Source organism: Tachypleus tridentatus, chromosome 13 (genome assembly GCF_004210375.1).
Source record: "Tachypleus tridentatus isolate NWPU-2018 chromosome 13, ASM421037v1, whole genome shotgun sequence".
In the NCBI taxonomy this organism is placed as follows: domain Eukaryota; kingdom Metazoa; phylum Arthropoda; class Merostomata; order Xiphosura; family Limulidae; genus Tachypleus; species Tachypleus tridentatus.
In genome coordinates, this window is record NC_134837.1 from 68,658,034 (window position 1) to 68,675,554 (window position 17,521).

At 36.8% G+C, this 17,521-nt stretch overlaps 1 pseudogene across 1 annotated transcript in view; it reads left to right on the plus strand.

Moving 5' to 3' along the window:
* Positions 1-17,521, plus strand: part of LOC143240239 (unconventional myosin-XV-like) — a 95,557-nt pseudogene that overhangs the window by 66,074 nt on the left and 11,962 nt on the right. Inside the window, exons 33-43 of the transcript XR_013021649.1 lie at positions 2,026-2,133; positions 2,493-4,200; positions 4,765-4,934; positions 5,062-5,197; positions 5,552-5,673; positions 8,687-8,802; positions 9,425-9,518; positions 10,909-10,959; positions 11,206-11,326; positions 15,341-15,444; positions 15,912-16,028. The product of XR_013021649.1 is annotated as an unconventional myosin-XV-like (transcript). The remainder of the gene's footprint in view (positions 1-2,025; positions 2,134-2,492; positions 4,201-4,764; positions 4,935-5,061; positions 5,198-5,551; positions 5,674-8,686; positions 8,803-9,424; positions 9,519-10,908; positions 10,960-11,205; positions 11,327-15,340; positions 15,445-15,911; positions 16,029-17,521) is intronic.

The window sequence follows — 17,521 nt, forward strand, 5'->3', positions numbered from 1 at the left end:
TTGAACCGCGTCGAGATGTTTGTTGCTCAACCACCTGTCTAAGTAAAAATTCGAGTAAACATTTTCATATATTACAACGTTTTGAATTGCCTAAATTTTTAACGATGAAATATTAATACATCGAACTTAAAATTTAAATATCAAAGTTTCCATCGTATACAGTATATTTTCTCATATCAACCCTCACACTGAGTGAATAAGCAGGTTTTGTATGATGTTCAGTAATTCCATGGATTTTACATTTGTTTAGCACTTGTAGCATTTCTCAAGGTCATTTATTTGTAACATTTTCAATAAATTTGGATATTTATATAGTTTTGTTTTATTCTACCTTTACGCAAAGGTCACCATTACAAAAATTATTATAGGGGGTCACCGTAATACCCTGGAGAGTTTCAGGGGGTGAGACGATGAAAAAGGTTAAGAACCACTGCAATAGACTCGTATATAAGATAAACGAAAAACTGTCTTGTGCAGCTTCACCTGCGGATTTAACGCGGCGGACAAACAAGCAAACAGATTTTGAGTTTTAGGTACAGATGTGTTGCACAATACACGAAGTTGAAGATTAGTCGAAGATGCTGTAGTACAAAACAATTTCATATATTAAAGTTTGTAATTATTATTCTTTAACATTAACTTTAAGATCTTAAATATTTTCCAAAGTTCACCTCAAGACAATGGTTCTTACCACATTAGTTTTATGGTTCGTGACCGATGTCCGACGATAAGATATTTGTTCTTGCTTACTACCCACATTAAGATTTTTTAAATGACACTTCATTCTTTGACACATACGAGGGCTGTTCAAAAAATACGCGGACTGTTTGAATTGCGCGGTTCCAGTTGGTTCCAGGGGAATCCGCTTGGTGTCGCTAGGTTCGCACAGATCAGCTGATTACGACGCCATTTCCCGATTGCAGATATCTTCATTTGTGTATTAGCTACGCGGTTTTAAGTGAAGTGCGATTTTTTCGTTTGGCGGATTTCAGAATGAATGACCTTAAGGAGCAACGACTTGCTATGAAATTTTGTGTTAAACTTGGAAAATCTTCGACTGAAACTTTTGCTATGCTTAACACGGCTTACGGTGATGTTGCTATGAAGCGTACGGCATGTTTCAAGTAACATGAACGTTTTAAGGATGGTCGACAGTCCATTGAAGATGATGAGCGTCCTGGACGTCCTTCCACGTCAACTGACGACCCACACGTCGACAAAATCAACACCCTGGTGCGGGCAAATCGACGTCTGACTGTTAGGGAGCTTGCTGAAGAGTGTGGGATATCAGTTGGATCTTGTTACGAGATTTTGACCGAAAAATTGAAGATGCACCGCGTTGCTCCGAAATTCAGCCCTCAGAACTCGTGAGTTTTTGGCCAAACACTCGATCACTGTTCTTCCCCCCCCCTACTCACCTGACCTTGCTCCTTACGATTTTTTCTTGTTCCCCAAACTCAAAAGACCCTTGAAAGGAAGAATATTTGAGATGATTCCCTAAATTAAGGCAAATGCGACGAAGGAGCTGGAGGACATTACAAAAGAAGCGTACCAGGACTGTTTCAACAAGTGGAAACACCGTTGGGATAAGTGTGTGCGTTGGGGAGGAGAGTACTTTGAAGGGGTCCCAGACCTGTAACTTCTAAATAAAGTACATTTTGTTTTATGACGTCAGTCCGCGTATTTTTTGAACAGCCCTCGTAACTATATTCTCAAGACGGCTCTGATGAGCATTAAAACTTCATTTTAATTTAAGTACAGAACAACGTTTCGGCCTTAAGTTATCCTTAATTTAGCAATAACAACACTAACCAAACGTTTGAATAATGCAATGAACACTGTTATATCTAAGCTTATAAAGATATTTGTTTATTTATGAAGGCTTTCCTATAACTATACAAATTTGTTGAGAAATTAGTGTTTTGTATCACGATCGTGTGTGGAAGAGGTGTAACAGATTATTTATCGGTAAGAAACTACGATATTAAATATTTTAGTGTTTAATATCCATAAATTATCTTACAGCTCCAGCAGAGGGCGTTTTTGGCATCAGCCGTTCAGCAAAATCTTCAGATCCAACAACAACTGATGCACCAAAACCAAGCTCTTCAGCAGATGTTACACACGAACGTGGTATGGTTTTGTTTATTATAGACCTTAATATAAACTTTCAGATGGAATCTTTAATGTTACAAAAGTATCGATAAAATAAAGCTAAACGTTTTGTAGAAAAAAAAATTTAGTTTTATTAAAAACGCATCAATTTGAACATGATTAATATTATACGTGTTATAAATTATAAGTTAAGTAAGAAAGAAAACGTATGAATTGTTTCATGGTTGTGCAATAAACTCCTTTTAAACACTGAGACAATGCAAAACATATTTAACTGGTTAGCTTAAAAACATATTTCGTCTATACAAACCACAGGTATTATTAAATGTTAATCAGTGTTGAATAATACTTGATGAATTAATACTTCATGTTTTCAGGTTTCGCCGACTTCCCCCCCTCAGATAAGCAGCCCACTTCCTAATCAAACCTCTTTGCCTACAGATAATTTTGCTACGAACTCTATCAATCAAATGCCCTTGTTCTTACCAACAGCTACTGGCTTTCCATCCGCGCTTTCTCCACAACAGACTCTGGGCACAGACGTGATGACCTCTGTTCTTCAGACTGCACCTGTAGCTCCACCTCCACTTCCACCTAAATCAACTCGCATGCCCGTGCCACCCGCACCTCCCTTGCCAGAGAAGACACTAGGGAAACGACCAAATACTCCTCGAGATGTTTTCAGTGATGTGTTGTCAGAACTCAAAAGCCGGGCTGGAGGGGATGAGCCTCCCCCAGTTTTGCGGCCTCCTCCTTCAAGAATGCCTGGGGTCCCACCTCCACCCCCGCCTCCTCCTCCACCACCTCCACCACCACCGCCTCTGCCTCAAGATGGACAAGAAAAGTACACAGATATTTATAGCAGGGCTAAGACAGTTCGGATAGGACGTTGGCGCTGGCCACCACCTCGAGGAGAAAATGATGGAGAGACCAGCTATTTCCAGTTTAAAATGAAGAAACAGCAAGAAAAAATGGACCGGCAAGACCAAGACGAACAAACTCGTGACGAAGCAGAGGAGTTTGTGGAGTTTCCGGAAATTCCAGACATGACCCAGGTTGAACCAGTAAACCAGATTCATAAGGCAGAATCTGTAGAAAGCTTTGACGAGAAGATTATTGAGACAAAAAAACCGACCCCTAAGAGACAAAACAAGTCTTCAGGAGATAAAAGTGACAAGATCTTTGAAAGTGATGAAAAGTCTATGCCAGGTAGCATAGGAAAACTCCGTATTAGTTCCGAAATGAAAGCCAAATTAGAACAGTTAACAATGGACCAGAGCGTGCGGTCATCACATAAGGATTCCAGAAGTAGGGCATCATCTGTGTCCAGAAGTAGAGAGAACTTAGCCGACACAGGAATCAAGAAGTTGACAGAGAGTAGGAGAACTCTTCTGGAGCGGCAGTTGATTGGTGATTTTGGACGAGATGAAACTGACACTGCCCCCAGAAGTCGTTCGGATCGCAGAGTTGGATCAGAAGACGGTTTTATTTCTGTGGAGACTGCAGTCACAGAAGGATTTGATGACTTTGAGGATGATATGACAGAGACTCACGAAAGTAGCCAGTTCTTGGTAGAAACTCTAGTAAAAGATCGAGTGGAGAGGATGGAGAAAAGTAGACGAGATATTCGTGAACAGCAAGAAGAACTTGGCTATCCAATGGCCCACCCCATGCTTGGATATCCTCCTGGAGACTATCGACAACGTGAGAGCCAGGTATACCCACCAAGTTCGATGACAGAGAAAGCCTTTGATCAGTCCAGTCAGGCTTCTCGCAGTTACATTTATGAGGAGAGTCTGGCTTCATCTAGAAGCATGCAAAACAATCACACTGTCCCACAAACTGTGTACCAACATGGAGTAGAAACAAGAACACTCTTTCCTTCTATTCCCAAAGATCAGCAACGTTTACCACCACCAATTGTGCCCACACCAGGACCTGTTCCGCCCACTCCGCCCTCTATCGATGCTTCCAGCAGCTACTATACACCAAGCACACCTGTAGTCCCGAGGCATCGAGTTCCTCCTGCGCCGATATCGCCACCAGTCTTTTTACAGGACAAGGCTTCATCTGAGAGGATAGAGTGTAAGTTACATACTAAAAGTAGAATTACATGAAGGTTTTTTATAACAGCAAATTGAATATATTTAATTCTAAACTATTTGAAAAGTATGTACAACTTTTATGAAGGTGTATACTTTTTAATAATGATTTTAATACTTCATTGGTAAATGTTAGGTAAACTTTCAAGTACACGCACCAAAAAACAGAAAAAGAACCATAGAGGCTAATGTTTTGGTTTTTCATTTGAAAATATTTTCGTATTTAATTTGGATGTATTTTTGAACAAATGAACTTCTTTGTTATTGTAAATTTGTTCCTTTATGCAATGGGGGAAGATTCTCTGTGGTCTACTCTATTTTCTTACTGTTCTTGTTGGATTCAATATGGCCTACTCTATTTTATTACTACTCTTGTTGATTCACTATGGACTACTTTATTACTACTGTTGTTGTTGGATTTACTATGGCCTACTCAGTTTAATGGAACTGAGAGTAATGACATCTAATTGGTTTACCTATTAACTTTTAGTTTTACGTTCATTGAATGTTAAACTTCCAAGATACATACTGAAATCTTTCTTGACAGTTGAAGAAAGTTCGGAATTTCTGAAGCCGATAGACGTCGCACCACCTCCCACAATGGATACACCAGAACAAAGAACGTTAGAAAGTATCAAAACCAAACTGCATCCCAAAACTAATGCACCTTATTTTTGTTACACCAAAACACCATGGCAGCTTCGAGTGAGAAAGGAGGTAATGTAGAAGATGCGTTATTCACAAACTTCGTCTTGTGTTTATATTGGATTTTATATTTTAGTTCTTAAAACTATTACACAGTTAATTATGTATGCAGTCATTTATTATTTTATTTTTATCATAGATATTCACTCCTTCTGAAAAGATGGACAATCCTCTTGTGCTACACCTAATTTTCTGCCAAGTTGTCTATGATGCACTTAGCACCTACTGCGTTAGGCTTAACCGAGAAGAACGATCAAAGCTACAGCAAATTATCGGTACGTAGCTTAAAATCAACCAGCTTTTTACCTTTATTTACCCTTAATTACCCTTTTTTTACCTTTTTTTATTTAAGCTTCAAAACAGCTAATTATAATTAGTGACTCACCAGCTTCATATCCTCATACATTTATGTGTGTGTAAAACAAAACAAAAACAACACTTGGTTGAAAATGATTTTTTTTTTTTTATCAGTAGTACTCGGTTGAATCCATTAGTGGTAACTGAGTAATGGTAGAACTAGCTTTTAATGTTTAACAGCAACTTTCTTGGTTAGTGCCTTGGTGGGAAGTTTCTACAGCACGAATCAAAGATCTGTTATAACATGTAATAAATTCACTTTGTCTCCTTAGAAAGCTATGGAATCACTCCTTCTAATCTGCAATCAGCCAGCTTAAAGTTGAGTATGAAGAAAAACTTGGTCACCATGGCCCGTGACTTTCCCCTGTACTTCTCCAGGATATATCCAGTTTCGGTATAGTATCCCAACTTGTCATTGAAACCTAAAAACAGCTGTGTGTAAAATGTATATAGTCTTGATTAAAGAAGATTTGTAAAAATTACTATAGGGAAGTAATAATAATAATAATGTTTCATTTAGTATTTCGTCAAGTTCATCTATATTACGTGTGAATAGAATCGTCTGGCATGTTGTAAATTTAGTTATGATAAATTGTTTTGTAAGGCTCATCAGTTACGTCCTTAAACGTCTGTTAATATTGTACAGTAATAGTGAACTGTTTATAAGGCCTTCTAGTTATATATGATATGTAAACAGTGTTATGTTTGAAATAATTTGTTATCAGTATGTTTGTAAACTGTAAAATTAAAGGACAATAACTGTTTTCTAGAGATTACATATACAGTTGTACACGCTAGTTTCTTACCAGCGTTCATTTCTCTGTATTCATTCCACTTTCCGTAAACAGTCTTCATTTCTCTGTATTCATTCCACTTTCCGTAAACAGTCTTCATTTCTCTGTATTCATTCCACTTTCCGTAAACAGTCTTTATTAACAAGAATTACGTGCACCACTGGACTAACCATTGTTTAGTATACAGTTGCCTATGGGACTAACACGGCTGGCTTACAAGTCAGCATATATTTAATAATGGATTTTTTTATAATCGTAGTTACATTGTAACCATGGACTTCCCTTTGAATCGCTAGTGGTTTCGCCGTCATTTTATAAATTTTACTGTATGCAGCTGGTGTTAGTCATTGTATAGTATTATAAATACGCTAAAATTACCATATGTTATCTCTACAAAAATTATTCGAGTTTTTAATCATGATTTTCAATCTTATTACTCATTGTTTTATAATGATGTACTTAAAGACAGAGAATCCTCAGTAGCCGCGGCACTTGAAACTCTTTGAAGCAGGATCGAAATAAACTGATCCACGAGAATTTTTTTTCTGTTTATTAACTATATTTCTGTACGCCAGGAATACCAAGTATGGGTCACGTGTATACTGAGTTCGATTTTTCTCTGCCAGTCTATCCTCAAATTGAAATTATTTTACTCAGGATTAGCGTAAATTAATCAATAAAACTTTGGGTGTGATCAAATACCTGAGTCTAAAACTGTAATTAGACATCAAATCGGTCACGAGATGATGAAGCTATAAACTAAAAGTTTGTACTTGAAAAACAAACTGGGAGCCACCCATTCTATGAACCACTTAAAACCACGAAATTGTAAGACTGTTTACCCATTTCTGGTGAGTTTGTATGCAACCAGAAGTGTAGATAAGGTCAATGGAACATCGTTAGGAAGTGTTACCAAATAACACCTTGATAATTGAATTTGTTGTTACCAGATAGCGTTTAGATGTTGAATTTGTACCACAGTCACTAAAAAGTGTGATTACAGGTGAGGTCTATTTCATAGTATAGAAGAAGGTAATTACCCATTTTTTATATTAAAAGTTGAGGTAGGTGAAATTGGTTAGAGTAGAAAAACGCGTACGATTTGTCTTCCATTTCACATGTTTGTAGAATTTCTTGAAATCAAACAAGTCGACACATTTCAGTTTTCTTATGGTAAATATGAAAGATTTGTTATTTTATCCATATGCTATGTGTTGTTGCACACAATCAAGAAGTACCTTTATTTTTGTCTGGAAGCACTGTTGGAGGATCGAATAAACCAGGATGAATCCGAAATACGATGTACAGGTAACTTAAGCTATGCTTTCTGTACAGTTATGTTGTGTATTCACCTGTAGAGATAGTCTAGGAGAGATGCCCTCTGTACAGTTACGTTGTGTATCCACCTGTAGAGATAGTCTAGGAGAGATGCCCTCTGTACAGTTACGTTGTGTATCCACCTGTAGAGATAGTCTAGGAGAGATGCCCTCTGTACAGTTATGTTGTGTATCCACCTGTAGAGATAGTCTAGGAGAGATGCCCTCTGTACAGTTATGTTGTGTATCCACCTGTAGAGATAGTCTAGGAGAGATGCCCTCTGTACAGTTACGTTGTGTATCCACCTGTAGAGATAGTCTAGGAGAGATGCCCTCTGTATAGTTACGTTGTGTATCCACCTGTAGAGATAGTCTAGGAGAGATGCCCTCTGTACAGTTACGTTGTGTATCCACCTGTAGAGATAGTCTAGGAGAGATGCCCTCTGTACAGTTACGTTGTGTATCCACCTGTAGAGATAGTCTAGGAGAGACGTTGTGTATCCACCTGTAGAGATAGTCTAGGAGAGATGCCCTCTGTACAGTTACGTTGTGTATCCACCTGTAGAGATAGTCTAGGAGAGATGCCCTCTGTACAGTTATGTTGTGTATCCACCTGTAGAGATAGTCTAGGAGAGATGCCCTCTGTACAGTTATGTTGTGTATCCACCTGTAGAGATAGTCTAGGAGAGATGCCCTCTGTACAGTTATGTTGTGTATCCACCTGTAGAGATAGTCTAGGAGAGATGCCCTCTGTACAGTTACGTTGTGTATCCACCTGTAGAGATAGTTTAGGAGAGATGCCCTCTGTACAGTTACGTTGTGTATCCACCTGTAGAGATAGTTTAGGAGAGATGCCCTATGTACAGTTACGTTGTGTATCCACCTGTAGAGATAGTCTAGGAGAGATGCCCTCTGTATAGTTACGTTGTGTATCCACCTGTAGATATAGTATAGGAGAGATGCCCTCTGTACAGTTACGTTGTGTATCCGTCTGTACAAGTAACAAAAGTTCAGCAAGATAACCATGCAGAAGGTATTGCCTAGGTTAAACAGAAACAGATGTCATTTCGCATCACATTTAACACCTAACGTCTAAAGTATCGATTAGTGATTCAGACACTACCAAAATGGACGTTGGTTCGTAAAATGGTTTATTTGGAAGACTCCAGGTGCAACAGGTAAAAAATGTTGTTAAACACGACGAAAAAGACAGAATTAAAAATATATGTATATTTCTGAACTATACTCAGTTTTATCATTAAGGAAAGTTTAATATTAGCTTTTTTTTTTTTTGTAGGGAGGTCAGAATTTACCCAATGTCCAGTTGTTAGCTGTTTCACACTCAGGTGTTAGGCTTGCACGACGAGAGCGAGATGCCAGATGTGATTACCTGCACATGCTGGACACCATAGGGTGAGTAAACAAAACAACTCAAGTTTCTAGTGCAATAAATTAAAGTTCGAAGGAGACAGCGATAAATATTTCTATAACAGACATGTCTCCATTATCATAATATATTTATAAGTAAGGTTAGACTTATTAGTGTTGACTGTGTCATATATGTTGGTCTATAAACAATGATTTGTCCTTACTTGATGTTTTGTCTTCACTCACTTTGTTCATGGATATGACCATGTTTTTCATTTATTTGGTAGTCTTGGGTCTTGTTGGATTTAACCCTTTTCATTCGTTTATTCTGTATTTACTTTTCTGAGACTTTTCTTTACCGGAACTTTTAGTTTTTGATACGAAATCAACAGTCAAGAACCAGAGATCTGTTGAATGACATCTTTTCTAAGCTGTCGTTTTCACCTTCGTTTGGAGACTAACCAATTTTGCATTAGATTTAAATCTGGCTGACCTTTCCAAATGTTGTCCAGTTTCCAATGTGATGTTTCAAAAACGTAGGTTTTACGTTCTTTGCTGTTGATTTATAATGAATTACAATAGTAGTATAAATAAATCAAGTATGTGTGTTCAGCAACATCTACTGAATAATATTAAATGCAATTTGTTTTCTCTCTTGTTTTTATAGTTTCGAAGACATTGCTGAGATTGCTGTTCCAAGGACAAGTACGTTACAGATATTACTGAAGAATGGAGGATGGATGACACTCTATTCCCATAAGGTGTGTCATCTAGACATTTGATGCTATGGTTATCTTCTGATTTCTTTCACAGCCTTGCATACTTTTAATCTAGTTGATTTGCTCTACGATCAAGCCTACGCAACGATAGTGTTCAAGTTTATATCACTGTCATGTTTATCAGGTCCGAGAATAATTAGGGAAGACAATAACTTGTGTGAATCTGATAGATAATACTGACAATTTAAATATAAAAACCCATTTAGCTTAAAATCCGCAATCAACAGTAAGGTGTTTAAATCACCGTTCTTTTAAAACACGTTACTAAAATAACACAGATCATAACAAGAGATTGAAAAAAATAACCATACGTGATTTACTTATATTGCAGAGATACCAACCATTACGATTTGAGCGTAAATTATTACGATTTTGGTGTATACATTACGACCATACGCTCACACAGACAAATATTACGGCTTGTTGCAACTCCCAAATTATTATATATTATATAGGCCTATACAATAAAGTGATAAATTATTCCCCCAGGGCTTGAAATGGGTGAAAAGAAAATTTCTAGTGAGATACAAATAAATTTTGATAATAAATAAGACATAGTTCTAATGGCTACTTGCGATAATCATGCTTGTGCTTGAAATAATAAAATATATTTGTATCTCCGACGTCTACCAATAGTTTGATGCGGTGCTTCTCCATACTGGGTACATGGGGGAATCCATAGTTCTGTCATCAGTGCTTGTCAGCCAATCAGCGCTCGCGTAGATGGGTATTTCTCGTTTTCTAAGCGGCATAGAAAAACCAATGCGATCGTTCACAAGATGGAAAAAAAGAGGCCTTGTTCACCAGATTGTCTTGTTTCTGGCAAATCTAAAAGGACTAAAACTGTGAAAGGGCTTTGTGTACAATCATTACGCTCAGTCATTTGAAATAGTTGGCATCTTTGATATTGTCATCTAGAAGAAAAGCCGATTCGTTAAAAATGAGTTAATGATTTTATGTTAAGAAAAGTCGAGTCGATAGTATTACCTAACCATATGTTGAATATAGTGTCTGATGTTTACATTATGGGAAAAATCGAGTCGGTGGCGGTACCTAACCATTTATGTTGAAGTTAGTGTATAATATTTACTAACGCTTAGCTTTAATTATAAGATCACATACAACATAAGGTTAGGAGATTTGAAACTTGTAATGAAGTAACACAATTTTCTGTTTTTCCAACAGCGTTTTCGGTCATAATCCTTATGAAAAAAAAGGGATTTGGACAGTTTTGGAAACATGGGTTCTGCTGGGTCCACACATTAAGCTTCCAGCAGCAATTACTACTTTAGAGAACTTTTTCCGATTTTTCCTAAAAGTTTAATTTTAGAGTTGGTGTTTCATAATAATTTTGAATATTTCTTGTTTGTAGGCCAAACACATTCGAGACTTGATTGATCGATTTTGTACAGAAAGTTCTCAGGTAGGTTTCACAGTTGGAAAAAGTATTTTCTTATGTACATAATGTGCAAATATTGTAAACTGATTGGAAGTCATGTTAAAATTATTCTTTCGAACATTTAATAGTTTTCTTTAAAAAACTAACTAACAGAAGAAACGTTACCTTGTTTAATGACGATTTAACTTGTACCTCGTAAAATGTTAACTTGGCAAACAAAAAGTTTGTGTAATTGTGAAACAGTTGAATGTGTTATACTTTCTTCCGTAGGGAGCGTATGAATACGTTCAAGCGGTAGCTGACTACATCACTCAGGAATCGACGCTACTTAGTTTCCAGAAAGGTGACATTATCAGGATAGTGAAACACAAGAATGTGAACCTAGATAAAGGTGATTCACTTTAGGAAAATGTCATTCACTGTATCTGTTCAATTAGAATTACTTCTTTTTCGTGATAGTTCTCGCTAAGATTAAAAAACTGATAAATTATCTTACAGAAAATGTTTCTAAGTACTGCCTGTTTAATCTGTCAGATATTTGGCTCTAAGTATAAACGAACTTCATCTGTTACGTAAGATCAGAAATTGTATAATTACTGAATGTTTTTTAATAGCGTTGTTCTACTAACAGATGTTTATAACGTACGACGTAACGTTGGAGTAAATAGTGAGATCGATAGGTAAATTGTAATTTTGGAAAAACATTTAGTGTATTTTGGTTCACCCTGTCCTAGTTTTTATATATGGTTACTGTGTAGGTAATGTTTCCGGTTGAACTTGTAACTTCCCGAAACGCCCAAACCTTGTTTAAAAGGCGACCAACCATCAGATGCTTTTTGTTATCCAAGTGTTGTACATTGTTACTATTACAATACACGTACAGTATTAGTGTTACACTTGTTATACACATCCTAATACTGGAATGTTACGCTTGTTACACGGCTGAAAATTGTTTACAGCGAGAGTTCCCAACTGATGAAACAATGCATTATAACTGTTATGAGTTAGTACTTTTCGTTAGCTATATTTATTATTGTACTAGGCTTTAGTTTTGTTTTCATTAGACAGCTTGCTGTGTTTACAGTTAGTATTAATGTATTTCCTAGTATTACAATATAGCCGTAATGGACGTGTATTAAGTACGTAGTATTTCTATGAATAAGTGGAATGTAGACAGACGGAAATTTTAACACATTAGCGTTAGAACAAGAGTTGTTTGTAAATAGTGTTTCTATTTGTTTCGTACATTCTTTGTATAGACAGTGAATTAAGTCGTTTCTTCACAGTGTTCATGTCTCCTCCTCTCCCACTTGTACAACAAGCGAACGTTATAAAGTGTATGTGATTTGTATCCTAATATCTTGGACACAGATATGTTTCCTTCGGGCTAGTTAATGAAAACAATTAAACTACAATGATTTGCTATTTTTAGATGTTTTCAAGTCTGATAGCAGTTTAACTTGGACTTGCTAGTTAGACCAAACGGGGAAGCATCTAAAGAAGTTAAAAATAAAAGTAGATCCATTTAAAAAAAAAAAAAAAAAAGTCAAAACATGTAGTAACGAAAAACACACATACCAAACACAAATACCAAAAGGGTCCATAAAATGAATTCTTGCTCTAACTCCCATTTACCAAAGTTCGGCTCTGCTTTCAGTAGAGGAGATACTATGAATGTGGGAACGTGAGTTGCTACGAACGTGGCATATCGTGTGTATGTTTGCATTCTCTTATTTTTCTACTTTTGAGGGGCATAAACTGAGGGAAATGTTTAGCCGTGAAGTTAGTGTGCTAAAGTACAGGAGGACTGAAAGCATTCATTATGAGTCATGAAATGGAAGACTTCACTGGTCCTGTGTTAAGTTCAGCTGACCCTGGAACCTTTTGTCACATGTAATGTAGAAACTCATTTATGGCAACCTTGGCATAACTCATCATTTGGAACCTCCAAGCTGTATGTCTTAGTTATCAGACCTCTAACCATATTTTGATATAACCGTGTTCTTTGTTGAAATAGTGGAGTTAACAATTATAATGTTATTTAACAATACCAGTTTGTATTGCGTACAGTGGATATTTAATTTAGGTGTCGTATGGTATTAGGTTGAGGAATAATTCGTGAGCGTTTTTAAATAATTTCATTCAAGCATTACATGCAAGACTATACAATACTTCAATGCGTGAACACATTACACCCAAAACATTTATTATGATACTTTATTTCATGTAATACCTAGGTATATAGTATGCATTTTTTAAACGAAATTGCAAGAAATTAAATGCGAAAAGCAGATGGTATCGAAAATGCTCGATTTTGATTTAATGAGCTGAAAATGAAAGCAAAAATTAAAGACATATGAAAATCAAACACACCATCTATTAGAGCAAAAAATTATCTACCAAATGACATGAAATATTTTGCGAAAGCGTTTCATTTATGAATATATTTTTTTAACTTGAAAAAACGCTCACAAATTATTCCTCTGTATTTAGCAAGTATAATTGGGCTTAGTTGAGTTGGCCATTGAATAATGAAATATAGTGGTCCAGTACTGTGTATATAATGAGCTTTAATAGAGTCGGTTCTCTAATGTGATAATAGCTGCTATTGTACTATAGGTGGTAATGAAAAGTGTCCGATAATAAATTCTGGAAGTACAGTTGTGTTGTATCTGAAATGTGACGTAAATTTTGAGGCACGAACACACGCGCGCGCTCAAATACACACACACACACACACACACACCTTTTTCATTTTTGTCTTCTCTTTATTCTATGTGGGAGTGTAGGAAACACCCATACTCCGTCACCCATGACAACTTCTAAAACTGCAGTCACACCCGTTCTGTACACATGCAACTGATGTAGTGCTCGGGTCAAACGTTTCTAGTTTTCCAGTTTCACATATTCGTGTGTGGTACAGTTTAAAGACGTGTACGATAGCAGTGTGAGTTAATTGTTATTTCACCAGATTAGCTATCAGTCACTGTCCTCAAATATCTGTGTATCTTTGATAGGGTGTGAACTGAGTGCCCGTTACGTTGTTGTTTTCAATATTTTAATGATGAAGTAAATATTTGTTCTGACGTTGTGGATTGGCTGATTTCTGTAAGATCCGTTTTGCAGGCTATTCTTTCTAGCCGCTAGTTGTTTTTGTAATTTGAGAGTTTTGATTATATGGTATATAAAATCCGTAACTTCTTTCATTTCTGTAACAAGGAAGTATAAACTTAAGTTTCAGCTAACGACATTTTGCCTTTATCTCTCCCCTTGTGCCTAAGAACGAGAGTAATTAACCAAAACAGATAAGTTCTACATTACCAATAGGTGGAGTTGTACGGATAATAACAAAATCTTGGAGACTTTACGTTACAAACAGTCATTTGAAGTACTGAAATCTTTTTTATCCCCCTGAACATTTCGGTGCTGATTAAAAAAAACAACAGCAAAACTGAAAACAAAATATCTGAAATTGAGTTATATAAAGATTTATCTGAGTGTGGACGTAGTAGCTGTTTTGTGTTTGACATTTTATACCAATTTGACATTAGTTCAAACGATATTACTACCTTAGCACTGAAGCTACTGGCGCTAAAGGGTTAGATCAAGCGATGTTAGTGTCTCACTGACTGTCGGGAACTCTTCTCTGACCAGCTGAACTTGTTGTTTGTCACGCTAATATAAATTCATTGAAACAAGTTAGTTTCCTGTGAATAGTTACTGAAATCACGTGCCCACCTGTATCCGCTGGCACGTGATGAAGCACTACTGATATGAAAATTCATAACCAGGACAGTAGTGGCAAATGGAAACCGCGTGATGTGAGCACACTAAAGCGTACTTTGTTGTAGTAATTATTGATATAAGTTCAACTTGGGTATTTTATTATCAGATTGCATAAAAAAAAATGTGAAACTTTTGTATATAGTTTCTATTCGGCAAACGAAAGTTAACTAGTAAACTAAATTGTCATAAAGATTTGGTGAAACCGCCATTTTTGTTGTATTAAAAAAACGTTTATTACATAACGCGAAAAACCGATTCTTGCATCTTCTTTATGCTATCTGAAACCAGTATTAAGTTCATTTTCATTGTTAGGCTACGAGAAACTTGTTTTAATTTTAGGTGAGTTTATTTTCTTTATAATTAGGTATGTTTAGGTACAATATTATCTGGTATATTTCAACTGCTTACTAAGTCTAGAGCCCATATATGTTTTCTCTGGAAGGATTCGTCATTTTTTTTATTTTGCTGAAAGCGTTCGAAGTAGTAGCCCAATCAAAACAAGTCGCTATCGATTCACCAACATGACGACAAAACAATTAATGCTTTTTGTTTATTTTTTATAAATTAGATAACAGTGTAATTGATATTAATTTTAAGTTCAATTTTTCTGACTCATTAGGTTGGTTGTTTGGTGTACTTGACACTGGCGAGACGGGTATATTTCCGTGTGAATATGTCGTACCACTTGGTCAGCAGGAGATGAGACACCTGACGAACAGAATGGTGAGTTAACCATTTCGTACCCGGCTGTTTTCGAGTGTCTGTTAAATGTTTTATTACCTTAACACACCTAATCACGTGTAATACCTATGAATAATAATCTCTTCACTTCAATACTAAATCGTGTAATCTTATCGTGTTCCTCGCGCTGTCATTTAGGTAGTTATGCCTAACGGTGACTTAACTATGTACTAAACAAGTTGAACTCTAAACTTTCTAGTTAAAATATTCTGGGTGTTAATTGAGTAATTATACATGCTTTTCATGTCTGTATTATCGTGTCTTTTATCTTTGTCCCTACATCAGTATATGTTGCTATGCATTTATGTTATACTGTTTCCCAGTGTATTTGTGTTCACGTTGTACCGCACACACCGGTGTGTCTGTTGTGCATTCACGTTGTACCCCAATGTTCTTGCTATCCTAGACTGGGTGTTAGTAACCTTGACAGTGACCTGATTCTTTTCAAGGGTGACCAAGCTCGAAGTGTTGCTGAAGAGACTGCACTCTCTGTAACGACCCAGAGAAACGACGGTCGATTTGAGCGTAAGGAGGACCCGACTGTGTCTCAGTGGGTGGAAACAAAGGTAGGTGATGATTAGTTGTACGGTTTTGATTTGATAAATAACCAACGGTATCGAGATGTGTATATACCACAGGGCGTCCCTCAACAACAGGAAAATAAAAATGTTTAATATTTTTTCACAGCATGTAATCGTATCTGTTTTCAGTAGAAAACATGGTGACGCGGATTATTTTAATAAAATAAATAGTGCATAGGTTACTTTGTGGCATTTTAGTTAAATCAAATAGTGTTACCACGATTCTCGAACTTAATCCGTTCCAGAAGGCTGTTCGAAAACCCAATCAATTTTTCCCATAAGAAATATTGTAAATTAAATTAATCCGTTACAGACCTCCAAAAATTACGCATTATGAAGCATTTTAAGTAAAAATATTGCGTATTTATACCTGTATAATAATACTTGTATGCATAAAATCAACCACAAAAACTATAAACACAATAACAAAAACAATAAATGAAAAGTTAACTGCACTTTACCTGTGCTGAGGAGAGCTGATGGCGTAAGTGAAAGATGGTGAGGAACGTGGAGAGTAGGAGGATTATTATTGTTTGGAAGGGGCGTCACCTTTCATAAAAACGTCAGATAACTCTCTTTCTGGGGTTCTTTCTCTTTTCTGTCTCTTTGAACCGTTACAACCTGCTCACTGAAAACTTGTCTAATGAGGTTTGTTTCTGCCTGCATTTTAAAATGTTTCTGAAGTAAGACATGACATTGTCATTGAAAAGTTTTATGCTGCAGTTTGCTACAGCTTTGTCAGGGTGAAATATTTTCACAAAACTTTAACTCTCCCATTTTCCACACATTTCCTTGATTAGTGAATTAGGAACATCCTCCCTTCCCTCCTCCTCATCTGAAGAAACTTCCTCAGTTGCCTTCTGTTGCTGCTCCTTCTGAAGGTCTTGGAGTTTTCCGTGGTGAGCTCAGTGTTGTGGTCTTCCACCAACTCCTCCACTTCATCACCACTCACATTCAAGCCCATACACTTGCCTAGTGAGACAATATCCTTGACACAGGCTTAGCCTCAAAGCCTTCAAAGTCTATCTGTTACTCAGTCTGGCCACAATTTCTTCCAGACTGAGTTCATGGTCCTCAAAGACACTTCCTTCCAGGCTTTGTCTATGATCCTCAAGCAATGGAGGATATTAAAGTGATTTTTCCAGAACTCTCTGAGGGTTAACTCTGTGTCAGAGGCCACTTCAAAGCATCTTTCAAACAGTGCTTTGGTGTAGAGTTTCTTGAAGTTCGATATGACCTGCTGGTCCATGGGCTGAATGAGAGGAGTCGTGTTAGGGGGCAAGAGCTTCACCGTAATGAAACTGTACTCCTCCACCAACCCATCTTCCAAGCCTGGTGGGTGAGCAGGTGCATTGTCCATCATAAGAAGGGCCTTTAGTGGCAACTGTTTTTCCGTGAAGTAATTCTTTACACTTCAGACAAACACTTAATGGACCCACTCCATAAAAAATTGCCTGGTTACTCATGCTTTACTATTA